Source organism: Argiope bruennichi, chromosome 8 (genome assembly GCF_947563725.1).
Source record: "Argiope bruennichi chromosome 8, qqArgBrue1.1, whole genome shotgun sequence".
Lineage (NCBI taxonomy): Eukaryota > Metazoa > Arthropoda > Arachnida > Araneae > Araneidae > Argiope > Argiope bruennichi.
The window spans coordinates 39,556,838-39,570,214 of NC_079158.1; the positions used below are offsets into that span (position 1 = coordinate 39,556,838).

At 35.2% G+C, this 13,377-nt stretch overlaps 1 long non-coding RNA gene across 1 annotated transcript in view; it reads right to left on the bottom strand.

The window, feature by feature from the left end:
- LOC129981167 (uncharacterized) overlaps positions 1–13,377 on the bottom strand; it is a 56,247-nt gene that overhangs the window by 16,202 nt on the left and 26,668 nt on the right. The gene's annotated exons all lie outside the window — the stretch shown is intronic.

Consider the following 13,377-nt stretch of genomic DNA (forward strand, 5'->3'; position numbering starts at 1 on the left):
CAAAGATCTATCTTTCTGAATAATATTAAAAGAATGATTAAACTAATTTCGTCTCTGTCTATGAATATGTTAACTTAAAAACACAACGAGCTACAATCATGCAATTTGGTAAATGACCAAACTGCAGATTTCATTAAAAGTTTGGCTGAAATCTGTCTATTTTCCAACCATGCTGTCCTGGAGCATTGCAATTCAAAAATGGGAACAGCTTGGTGCATGAATTTCGAACATGGTTTTATCACTTGAATTATAGATCTGTATCAAATTATAGACTCAATCCGTTTAAAGTTTGAAAATCTATTGGTCTATGAATATAAATGCGACAACTCGAAAATGTAACAACTTAGAAAAATGAAATTTGTATGTGATTTGATTTCGATTAAAATATAAATCTATCAAATTTTGGGATACAACATGTAGAAAAGAAGATACTAAAACTCCGTGATCGGGTTTCTTTTCTATATGAGCATCCATTATGCAATACAAAGTGCGCCGTATATGACAAAATCGTAAGTTACTTTTTAAATCTTTTTACTGTTTTTGTGTGTGTGATAAATTTCGCACTTAAGGGATGAACCTTCGTTCTCTATGTTAGCGGGTATGTAAACGCGTTAACAGAACACAAGCAAGAAAAATGAAATTTGGTATGTTTCTTGAAATAATATCATAATTCTACATCCCATTGTGGGTCAAATCAATCGAAGAAAAGAGATCTACATCCGTACCCGATTCTTCACGTTATAGTACAAAGCTTAACGAAAAATGTAGCACTTTATATTTGAATAAGACCTCCGGGGGGGGGGCACCTCGAAATGAGGATGAGATGCTTTCGGCATGGTGGCTGGATCTCGCCACCCTGGAGGGTACACTAATAGGTAGGGGATCTGGCTCCTCCCATCGATGACGGGACGTACTTCCTTCGGGGAGGGTTGTACCGTGGCCGGTGACGGCCCTTAGGACTCAACCACAGTTCCCGCCAATGTTGTTGTTGCGGCGGTCCGGTCATTCAGTTTTATGGTTTAAATTCGTGTGCCTTCGGGCGGGTCGGAGAGTTAGATGGTTGATTTTATATTTGAATATGAGAAATTCAGAGAAGAGAATACTGGTGCTGCTTAATTTGATTAGTTGAAATTTGGTATGTGATTTCGTTTAGTTGGTTAGTTTTAAATTTAACACAAATCATATCGAATACAAGTATGTAACATAAGTGTGTAGATGAATGGGCGAAAAGAAGAAAAATTTAGAATTAACTTCAATTATTTTTTCACTGGAGGGCCTGATTTGTTCACTGGGAAAGACCGATAAATCATCAATTTTTCATCGAGACAGAAGAAAATTGCGTAAGACATTTTTCCTTTGGTACTTTTATTATTTTACCGTGGTTTTTTTTTTTTTTTTTTTTTTTTTTTTTGACACATGTCGATTTAAAAAAGGAAATCTTGGGTATCTTTGGAAGGAATGCACGAGCTTTAGAGTTTTTTATCCCTTAGATTGTAGCGCGAGAATTAAAACGTCGGCGATTTTTTAGAGTGCGTGTTAGAAGTAATTAAATGAATAAGTGGGATTTAGATCACAATATAAGAAAAAAATTAATAAAGTAACATGGTCTAATTTAAAAATAAGAAATTAATTAAGAGATATCATTACAAATATATATGCATGCAACTATACAATCTAACGGTAGCATTGCATTTAACATAATGCATGCACACTAGTATCACGTATCATATTGTATATAAATGTATACATGCAATCATATATATTAACATTGTTAATTACCATATAGCATAACCCCCGGGGGGGGCACATCGAAATGAGAATGAGATGCTTCCGGCATGGTGACTGGATTTCGCCACCCTGGAGGGTACACAAATAGATGGGGGATCTGACTCCTCCCATCGATGACGGGACGTACTTCCTTCGGGGAGGGTTGTACCGTGGCCGGTGATGGCCCTTAAGACTCAACCACAGTTCCCGCCAGTGTTGCTGTTGCGGCGGTCCGGTCATTCAGTTTTATGGTTTAAATCCGTGTGACTTCGTGGCGGCTCGGAGAGTCAGAAAGGTGACACACCAGTAAAATACCATTTTCTTGTTTATGTATATGCAGGCAACCATACATAATAATGGTAGCATTGTAAATTACCATATTGCATGCATATCAATATCATATACCATTTGTATGCAGGCAACATACATAAAAATGGTAGCATTGCATGATACCATAATGCACTTCTGTCTTGCAACCATACATGTAACAGTGCCATTGGAAGTACTATATTGCCTGCATACCAGCATCACGTACTGTATTACATGTCATATGATGTAAACTAAATTATTTCAAGTACATTTTATTTTTAATTGATTTCTTATTGTAAAAGGGCAAATAAATTGAAATTAAATGTGTATATATTTGGATTCGATTCGTTTAATGGTTTAAGAATGAAGAAAGAATTGCCACAACAACAGATACTTCCATGGACGAGATATTTTACTCTCGGTTAATTATTTTGTTGATATTCGGGGTCTTCATTGCGAAATCGTCCTGCTTTATTTATCAGACCCACACGCGCGCACATAAAAAAAAGAGAGAAAGAAAGTTCTTTCTTGCGAAATCGCTTGTGCCTTTACAAATTCGAATCTAGAAAAACAACATAGGAGTATCATAAACAGTTTAAGGGGAAACATGATATGAATTTTAATGAATCATCACTGAATGCTTATGATTCGTCATTATTAAAATGAATTATAGCACCAATTATACTCGGATTACGTTCATTACTTTGATCAATCGAGTGGCGTAACATGGAGATAAGGATGTATAGAGATATGAACAAACCGGGTTATTAATAGAACAAATCGAGATTATTATCATCTTTCAAAAATATGATAAGAGGACGAAAAAACTACTATTCAGCCCCAGGCACCATTTACTTTTCCTAAGCTACTGGTTTCGCTTCTTGTATTGAAACAATATATTAGCACATGCAAGGAATCATAGAATTTTCAATATTAAAATCTGATTTAATATATTTATATTTACAATTGTCTTGGAGCTAAATTCATAATTTTAAGCCGTGGTCTGAAAATGAGGACGACGCTTGAGCCGGTACTCTCAATCTCCAAGTTTCTGCGCCACACCAGCAAGAGAGTATTCAATTCCAACAGACTTGATATGAATTCGACCCATTAATCGGTTGATTAAGATCCATTAATCAAAGGGTTCGGATTTCGAACTTGGAACCCATCGGTTCCGAAGCTGAAATCTTACCATTACAATCTCGAAATGAATTTATAGGACAAAATTCACTTGATCAAACTAATGGCGTAGAGAAGAAAAATGCCCGAACATGACTTTATTTTTCCACCCACTCATGGTATTCCTTTTTTTAAATGCTCTAATGTTTTGTTCCATGGCACCCGGATATATCACTGACTATCCAACCAGCCCGAAGGCACACGGATAAATAATACTGAATGACCGGACCGCCGCAACAGCAACACTGGCGGGAACTGTGGTTGAGTCCTAAGGGCCATCTCCGGCCACGGCACAACCCTTCCCAAAGAAAGTACGTCTCGTCATCGATGGAAGGAGCCAGACTCCCACCTTTTCGTGTACCCACCAGGGTGGAGAGATCCAACCACCATATTGGAAGCATCTCATCCTCATTTCGAGGTACCCCCCCCGGGGGGTATATGGCACCTGGGTATCTATAACCTCTCCTCCTTCTCTTGTATTTTCACTATTACGTTCGCAATTCTGTGCCTAAAGTAGTGTGTTATTTTATTAGTTTAAATGAAATCCCAATAGATAAAGTTATGAGTAATTAGATCGCACATTATCACGAGTTTCGCCTATATCCCTGTATTAATAGATTGTTGATGGCAACTACATTGCACCTAAATTGGCAATTTCCCGTTTTTCTTTAATGTGCTAACTTAAGATGACATCCTTTAAGACGCTATTTCTGATAAGAAAAAGGTTCATGGCAGAGTTTCGTAACCGGAAAGTCGCGAATTCGATACCCGATTCCACCGTGCACATGTGACAAGCGCACGTAAAATATATCAACAGATAAACGTCTTTCCATTGATTTGTAGACGGGATACTGGCTCAGGTATCATCCTCTTCATCTGATCACAATTTTAAATTATAAATTTCGCTCCCAAATAATTCTTATTTAACTTCAAAATGGAAATAAATTAAACAATGGGAGGGTGGTGTAGTGCTTGATGCCCACATGAGAGAGTGCTTAGGTACCCTGCAGATTTATTGTCAACGACATCACGTGAGGAGCTAAAAGTAAAACCACACAATCTGACAAAAATAGAGCACCACAAAAACTGATCACGATTCGAGCCCTTCCTCAGGAAATACGTCTTATCACTTCCATTGCCCTTGGTTTTCAAAAAAAAAAAAAGATTCATTGTTAAAAATTATGCAAACAAATGTTTTAAAAAAAGCATCGAAATTTTTTAAATGATAGGCAATTAAATTAATACCATTAAAAGGATAATATTTTAAACTTTAAAAAAATGCAAAAAGTTAAATTTTTTGTCAATAGTATTTTATTGAGTTATATCGTAAACGTCAGAATTTTGCAAATTTTTAATTAATTATTTTTTTTAAAAAAATCACTCAGAAATGCACATTCTCCTCTTCCAAAATACATCTGTGCCAAATTTGATAGCTCTAGATCAAATAATTAGTCCTATACAGCCCCAGAACACAGGCACATTCATCTACGTTATTAACAGAGATAGATACATGTAGCAAATGAAAAATTATTAATTTTTATAAACATTATTTTATTGTATACCGTATTAAATATAATTAAAAAAATCGATAGCTATAACACTGGTGATAGATAATATCCAATAGCTATAACACTGGTGACCAAACATATCAATCAAATGAACTCTTGATTGATACTTTCCCTAGCGCAAATAAAATTTTACAAACTTTCCACTTAAAATACCGTCTTTATGATCATTTGCATAAACGACCCAGTGTCAAGGTCCATCAATGACAAAAAGTTGTTTCAATTTCGTATGCATCGTCTTAGCCAAATTAATATTTAAAAAAAAGAAGAAAAAGGAAAGAACAAAAATATGAAACATGTCTTTCGATCGACAGCCAATTCCTGTTCCCACGCATGCCTATACCTTTCGAGACCACTTTCTTCCAGACGCGAAGATCTTTTCCCACGTGATATTCATAACAAACGGTAGCCAACTGCGCATTTTGTAATTTCCTATTGTGTTTTCGCGATATCAGTTGCAGAGGTTTGCTTGGCTGGTAGACCCTGACTCAGTGCTTCAATCTCAATCGGTCGGTGGGTTTCAAATTTTCAGATGCAGAAGACAATCTTTAGCGACGAAGATGGGGTAGGTTAGATTAGATAAGATGAATTGTCGGCAATTAGGAAGAAAGAAAGTTCTACAACAAACGCTTAATTTTATGGCTCAATTCTGCTCAACGGTTAATAATTACGAATGCTGGAATTTGAAGCTCGTCGTATTAGTTATAGTATAATCCCGCTCTGGATTATCACGACGATTATTTTGGGACGAATTTCGTAATTTTGAACCGCTATCAGACGACGCGGATGACACCTAAACTTACACTTCTTCGCTTCATACAGAGGAAAGACATTTTACGTATTTAATTGGGTTTCGAGTTTGAAACCTTCCAATTTAAAAGTCGAGAACTTCCAGAAAGCTTCAATAGTTTATCATGGATTGCCCCTCGAAAATTTAGTTTTTTTTCTTTCCAGTTAATTTTCACTAATAATAACGGAAAATGTACGTATGTGTTGGCGCTTTACACAACAAATCGTTTGGATTATAGAACGCCAAAGTATATTATATATAGAGAGATAAAGTGTTGTTGACGATGAAATACCTTGGAGGATAAAAATATACACTTTGGAGTGATTTTTTTTGTTCTAATTAATTAAAAAAAATAAACCGAGATTTTCAGTTTTTTCTCAGATAACTCCCAAAAATATTATTTCTCAAAACAAATTTTTTAAACCATTTAAAAAAATGGCTTGTTGACGTCAATTTATATTCCATGCAATTTTTCTTAAATTTTGATAATTTTTTAAAATATTTTATCCTGTGAGAACATTATGTTGTTTTAGTTAGGGGGTTTTGAAGCTCGAAATCGTGTAGGCAATGAAAATTGAAGCTTGAAATCACGTAGGCAATGAATAAAGCATAAATGGCAATTTTCATCATCACCTTTTAATCGCATATATTTTTTTACCTGCTTTTACCAGTATTGCATTATTATTACGTATGCTTCTTTGACAGCAGATGCGTTTTTAAAAGGTTGACGTAGAACTATGACATCATAGCTGTTATTTCATCTCAAAATCGGTCGAGCTCCAAAACTTTGTTTGCCAGCTAGAAAAATTGAAAAATGTTTGTTTGAAACTTGTTTGCCAGCTAGAAAAATGAAAGTTTAAAACAATTATCTATATAGAGGGAGGGGGGGGGGTAGAGACCAATAGAGAAGTTTCGTGATTGTTTCACACCGATTTAAACTGGTTGATGACTTAAATTAATTAAAACAAATAATGACTTAAAAATAATAACGTTCTCACATGATAACTTGAAATTTGCGATCGTAAATTTCATCTTAATTTTTCTCCAGTTATTTTTTTTTTTCATTATTTTCGTCAATATATTTTATTATTACAATGAAATTCAAATCTTTTCTATAGTTTTATCAAATATTTTTTCACGTAATTTTCTTCTAATTTTAGAAGTTATGGAAGAAGAGTTTTTCTGAATATGTGGGAAGCTTATATTAGGAACCGGAAACTGAAATTACAATACCGAAAGATAAAATGCAATTTGAAATAGATTACTCAGGTATTTACATTTTCAATAATATTATGATGACACGGACTCGACTCCATTAGGAAGGTTCATGTACAAGATAAACAGAACATGTGTGAGGCTATTTAAAAAATAACATTTTAACATGTAGTCACAATTAGTTACTCAAAATGCTTCGTTGAAAAATCATGAAAAGTAAATTATTTACAAGAGATTTAATTGAAATTATACGCAATTAAATATTCCCGGCAAAGACATAATCATCAAAGAAGTTTAGTCTAAGATATTTTTTTTTAAACTGCATTGGCCAATTGGTGACCTGATGTTACATTCAATTTCCAACACCCTGCTGAGAGGGCAAATTGCAAAAATTCCTAAGTTTGTTCCCAAACATGGGTGGCTCTGGATAAGGCATGATCTTCAAGATATAATATATATCGAAGATCACACAAAAGGAGGGAGGGGTTGTTGGAGAAATGTTAGTAGTATAAGCCCGTGAAGCTGCATTTGTCTCAGGGTCAGCAGTATAGTCGACTAAAGCACAAAATCATGATATAAGCATCGATGTCATTGGCATAGCGGTAGTAAGTACGCCCTCGGGTAGGCTCACTTTGAATAACTTATACTTAAACAATTGATAGCATAAATCCGAGAATTATTACTCAAATAAATTTATGCAAATGTAGAATATTGTCAGCTTTCTAAAACTCCCAATTCTAATTAATTTAAATAATTTTCCCAATAACAGTTTTGTACATTAAAATTATATTTTTTAATAAATAATCCAATCAAATGTCATTGCAATAACTAATTATCCCCATTCGACAATAGAACTGCACATGACATTACCAGATTTAAACCTTGTAAAGAAGTTTGTCACCCTGTCGATTAAGTTGATCTTTCTTTCATGAGAATACCATGGCTGGTGATATTTGCTTAGCTTACAGATGGAATGTCACATATTTTTACTGTAACAGATATTTTAAAAATGAATAATGATACTTCCAGTAGGATGAATCCGGTAGATTTTACTATCGTGATATGGAGATTATCTTGATGAAACTCTGAAGAATTGACAGATGGTTGGAATGAAGAGATAGCATCAAATTCCATGCACACTCAAACTGAGAGATTTATTTTTGCCGGCTACAAAGAGCACAAGGTTTATAGTAGAATGTCTTCTGGGACAATACAATATTAATATCATTTTTTCAAATGTAATATCATAAATAAGCCAAAAAATAATTTTATGCCCCTAATACCATCTGTACTTGCTATACCATTGGGGTAGACAATATACTCTCGCTATGCCACTGCTTAATGCTAAAATTTTATCTCCCAAAATTGTCACCCACAGCACCATATACGTAGGAATCGGGGACGGTGAGGGTATCTCCGGAATAACTCTTAAAGGGTGTCATGGACATGAAGCTTTATTAAGTTTGTGCCATTTTTAAAAATGAAATATCGAGAAAATAATATCATGGCTCCAGGTGCCAATTACTCTTGCTTAAAACACTGGTGACAACCTGTGCAGTGGCGTAGCTAAAGAAGTGGTGCCATGTTCATGGCAATATTAGTTCACCTGCTTCCATGCTATTTCTCTTAAAATGGTTACATATACCTACTAAAGTTTAGTCTTCATGGCGCTCCTTTTGGTGTCTGAGACACTTCCCTTGCCCTTTCACCCACTTGATACGCCACTGAACCTAGGACAAAAAACCATTTCGCCCATGCCTCCACTTATTCTCGTTGTCATTACAGGGCATCCACACCCTCCTTGCCACTCTTCTGCAACGCCACTATTTATTTCAATGATTTTTAAATGATAAATTTCAAGAATGTCCCTCTATTTTATCTACAAAGGCAGCAGAATCAACTATATCTAACAAGTAACTGTTAAACTGAAACTGATTTAATCTGTGGGTAGAACCGAGGGGGGTGAGCACATGGCAACCCCATCTTAGGAGGCGACCAAACATTAGTGCTTTTATGGCAATTTTTGAGGGAGCGAAAATATAATAACATGCCCGTACTTCACTTACTCTCATTATGCTATTATATTTAATTCAGCTACTGTCACTGTTTACCTTAGGGATACTCCCGTGAGAGTCACTAACCCCTCGATTCTACTGCATCCATCTGCAATCCGAAATTTATAGCTTTATACTCATCCCCACAATGTTTTAGTTAGACAAAGCATCTATTGATTTATCATTATCTGTACATCCCAACTAAGCTTCCTTAGTATATGTATAGAACAGAAAGATTCGTTTTCCAGTCACTAATATATGGACTCAAACAATGAGAGCACGTGTCTTTAACCACCTGAACGCTTCACTCTTGTGCAGATATGAGATTTGTCAGACGACTGTCAGTTCAGTAAGCACTGAAAATTCCACGCGTTCGTCTCCAGAACTCGTGCAGAGGATGCGCGCTGTGTAACTAAGGGGAAAATGGAAACAAAAAAAGAAACCCACACTCGGACAAATCGTGAGAAAACAGCTGAGAAAATGTTCGAATGAGTCTTTCGTCTGACCTTGAGCGAAATCCCGCGCCTTTTTTTAACCCTCATCCACCCACCCTGTGTGACATTGAAAACGGAGGATGTCCTTCGCCACACACACTCGAGCGCAGATCTGTGTTTGTCTACGCAAAAGCTGCTGCCCGTATGTTCTTGTTCATTAACGATCCTATTTTAGTGGTTTATCTCTTTCCACTTATTCCTGTTGATAAGTTGACAGAGACAATGGCGTTTTACATGGAAAATGGGTTTGGCAGCATGCCATTTGCTTTTATCCAAAGTGAATAAAACTAGAGGCGGAAAATAAGCTTCGTATTTTACTTTGTGTGTATTTTATCTCTCGAATCATTCAATTAAGCCTGTCATTAACGCTCTTTCAATTACCGGATTAATTTGTTAACATTTCGTTAAAATAATTGTCGCCAGAAGCGGAGACGTGCTCATTCATATGATAGAGGGATTATGTCTTGAAGCGAATTTAACGTTGGTTGCAATTAGATCCCTGAGTTGCAAGGAAGCTCCGGTATTATATAAGCGATTTACAAATACCCCCTGCACTTTTTTTCATTATGTATCAAACAAATCCTTCGGTACTCGAATACATTACTGGACGCATTTAGCGAAGTTTTGTTCTGCTCAAATGCTTTGATAATATTTGATGTTTTAAGATACTCTGTTAGGAATATTAATGCCAGAAGCTGCATTTTGGCACCATTTGCTGCATTCGTTCACTCTTTCTTTGCATGGAAAAAAATGATGTAGAGATTATTATTATTTTTAATCTCCGTGAGTTCAGAGAAAATATTTTTAGAATTTATCTGCCTAATGGTGTATGATATTTGTTGCTCAACCTGCAGGAGTGTTCTCCTTTCGGTTTTCTCATATATTTTGACAATCCGCATTCCCTGGACATATAGTGGGGGTGCGGTAGTGTAAAAAAAGGAGACGGCAGATCTTCAAAAGGTCATGGTTGTCTACAAGTGTCAACCCCCTCCCCCCCGTTTTGTCTTACGCCTGAAGAAACGTTTACTATCCTGCTCTGTAACGTGCTTCTTCTGAACGTATAGCTGGGATGTGGTAGTGCAAAGCCCTGTTCCGACGAGCTGTGCTGGCTTTGAATCTGGCACATTTTGTCCTCTTTCCCCTTTCTTGTGAATTTCTAGTGTTCTTTGATGTCTGTTCATTTTACAGACAATTTGCGGGAAGCTCCTCATCGCATCCACAGACGGGGCTGGTCCAACAATGGGTCAGTTGGCAGACTTATGACCAAATTCGTAAGCCCACAGGGCGTCGGAACGGGGATTAAGAAGGAAGGCGGCAGATCTTTGATGGTATGATCAAAGATCTGCCAACGCCCCCCCCCCGATTTCCTCGAGGAGAAACACATGATGCATTTTGGGCTTCGTAATATAATAAAGAAAATAGAGTATGCATTTTGGACGCCTTCCTTTCTCCCAAATGAATTCAAAATATGAAGCAGTTGCACAAATTTGACCACAAGACGGTTTTACAAATTTCATTTATTTATTTTTGTCGTAGCGTTTTCGACTATTTGCCTTCTCGTACAAGCGAATATATGGACCAATAAATGCCGCCTTCTAGTTCTAAATAGACTTCTCTTTAATAGATTTCATACAAATATCCATGGAAATCTACACATTTGATGTTAAAATTGCGAATAAAATTTTGTCCATTTGTCCCAATTTGAGTCATCATGTTCACAGGTAAACAAACATTATTCCAAAAAATGTGCTTTGCGTTTCGAGATTATCTGGAATATGAATAGTTGTCGAAATACCGAGGTTATGAGGAACTGTGTACCATAATTTTATTCATTTTGCTGTCTACGTTTGTAGTTATCGAATAAGTTCACTTGCAATTAAACAGACAGATAAACTTCTCTCGTGCCAAATTTCACTAGACTAGCTTAAAGCATTCTTGAATTATGTTATAGTAAGGCATTATTCCAACACCAAAAGTATCGCATACTTTATATAGAGAAAGTCATAAAAGGGAATGGTTTGTTTGTGAGCCTGGATAATCTGCAGGGAAAGTCATTGGATTTAGGGAAAAGTACTTTAGAGCATAGTTAATCCCTTCTATTTAATTAATTACTACTTTCAGTTTATTAGGTTTTAAAAAAATATTTTATGTAGTTAAATCTGTAAAACTAGTCAGCTAGTTACCAAATGCATCTAATTATAATATCAAAATAAAAGATTTCAATAGTATTAAAAGTTTATTTGCAAGTTGCAAAGAATTTTTTCCCTTACCACTTCATCTAATAAAGGCTTTGTTGTTGTTTTTTTTCATTCTGGTAACGCAATTGTTACATTCATTTTACAATTTAGTTTCTCATTCTAAAGTAGGGTTTATATCCAGCCAGCTGCAATCCATCAAGTAAGACCACGCAGGCGCAGAAACCGTACAGTAGCAAGTAGTATTTGTCCGTTGAGACAAGAACTTTCTATAGTCTCCTCTTTCAGTACATGCGCAGTCTTCCTTTTGCACATGCGTGATCTTTCTAGAATTTTATAACTGGCTCAGTGTGAATCAATCTTAAAAATAAAGATTATAACGTTAATTAAACTGCATAAAATTACAAGTTTATCCTCAATAAACTTTAGATTCACCACCACCCACCCTTTCCTACTCACTTTTGAAAACTTTCTGTTGGACCATTGTGGCCTAATGGTAGTCTCTTCATCGGAACCGGATTTCTGGCTCGAAACCGTATTCTATGGCAAAACCATCAAGTAATCCGGTATAATGTACGCTACATCTGTCGCGGCTAAATATTTTCTCACTGATATCACGTGAAAGTTAGGGGAAGGAGATGCCAGCTCAGGTGACGTCTTCTTCATCCGAATATGGCTCAAAATTATGAGTTCCGTCCCAAATAATTATTTTCCTTTCTTTTTCGAATAAGATTTACTGCTTATTAGTTGTTTGTTTCAAAATAATACTGTAAATTATTTTTAAAAAATAATAAATACAGGAAGAGCATTTTTATAAGACTATACTCGCTTGTTAAATTTCATTCTTTTCAGTATCAAATCGAATCATGATTTTGTGTATGGATATTAAAGTCTCTAAACTCTTACCAACCATCCAAAAAATGCGCCAGATTTTTGCCATCAACAAGAAATTATTATTAAGGCGTTATAAAAATTTTTAGAATCACTATAATTGAAAAAAAAATCTCGAAAAATTCAACTTTGAAAAACGGACACTATTTTTTTAAAATCGAGTTCTAAGATAGATTAACTGACTTTTAGTGGGAGAGGAAACAGCAAATGGAGAAACACAGGTAGAAATTTATTTTAATATATTCCTTTCCATCGCCAAGAATACCAAGTTGCCAAAGTAGTAAATGTATAATTCAATTAGGCAAAATATTAGTAAATAAATGAGCAAGAATTAGTAAGAAAAATTACTTTCCATGCCTATTTAAGAAACTATACTGGCTTCAAACTCAAGAGGTTCTACCGAAATCTAATCAATGTATATGTTATATTTAGCAATGACTATGATATGCTCAAATTTATTGATACTTTTTAAATTTCTTATAAAACAAACACAAATAAAAGAAGTCCCGCTTTAAGAATAATGTCCTATATAATATAGTAGACCGACTTCAGATAATTTTTGGGACGATTTTTTGCTAAATATAAACATGCCAATTTTCATACATAATTTAGTTCTAAGAAGAAAAAAATCTGCTTGTTAACATAATCTCAAATCTAATACTAAATCTGGTGAATTATCACTAAGAAAAAAATTATATTAGTGAACAGCAGACAATGCTACTTGTTTTTCATCTGTTGAAACTTACTTTAATGTACACCTTAAATTTGTCGCCAAAATGATAAGCCAAACAAATAATGGTTCTTCTATGAATTCTATGCATGGTATAGTTTATCTTGATTTTTGAATTTGGCGACTTCACATTGTTGGCATCTTTGGCGATATAAAGAGGCACATTAAAGTAAATTTCAATAAGAAAA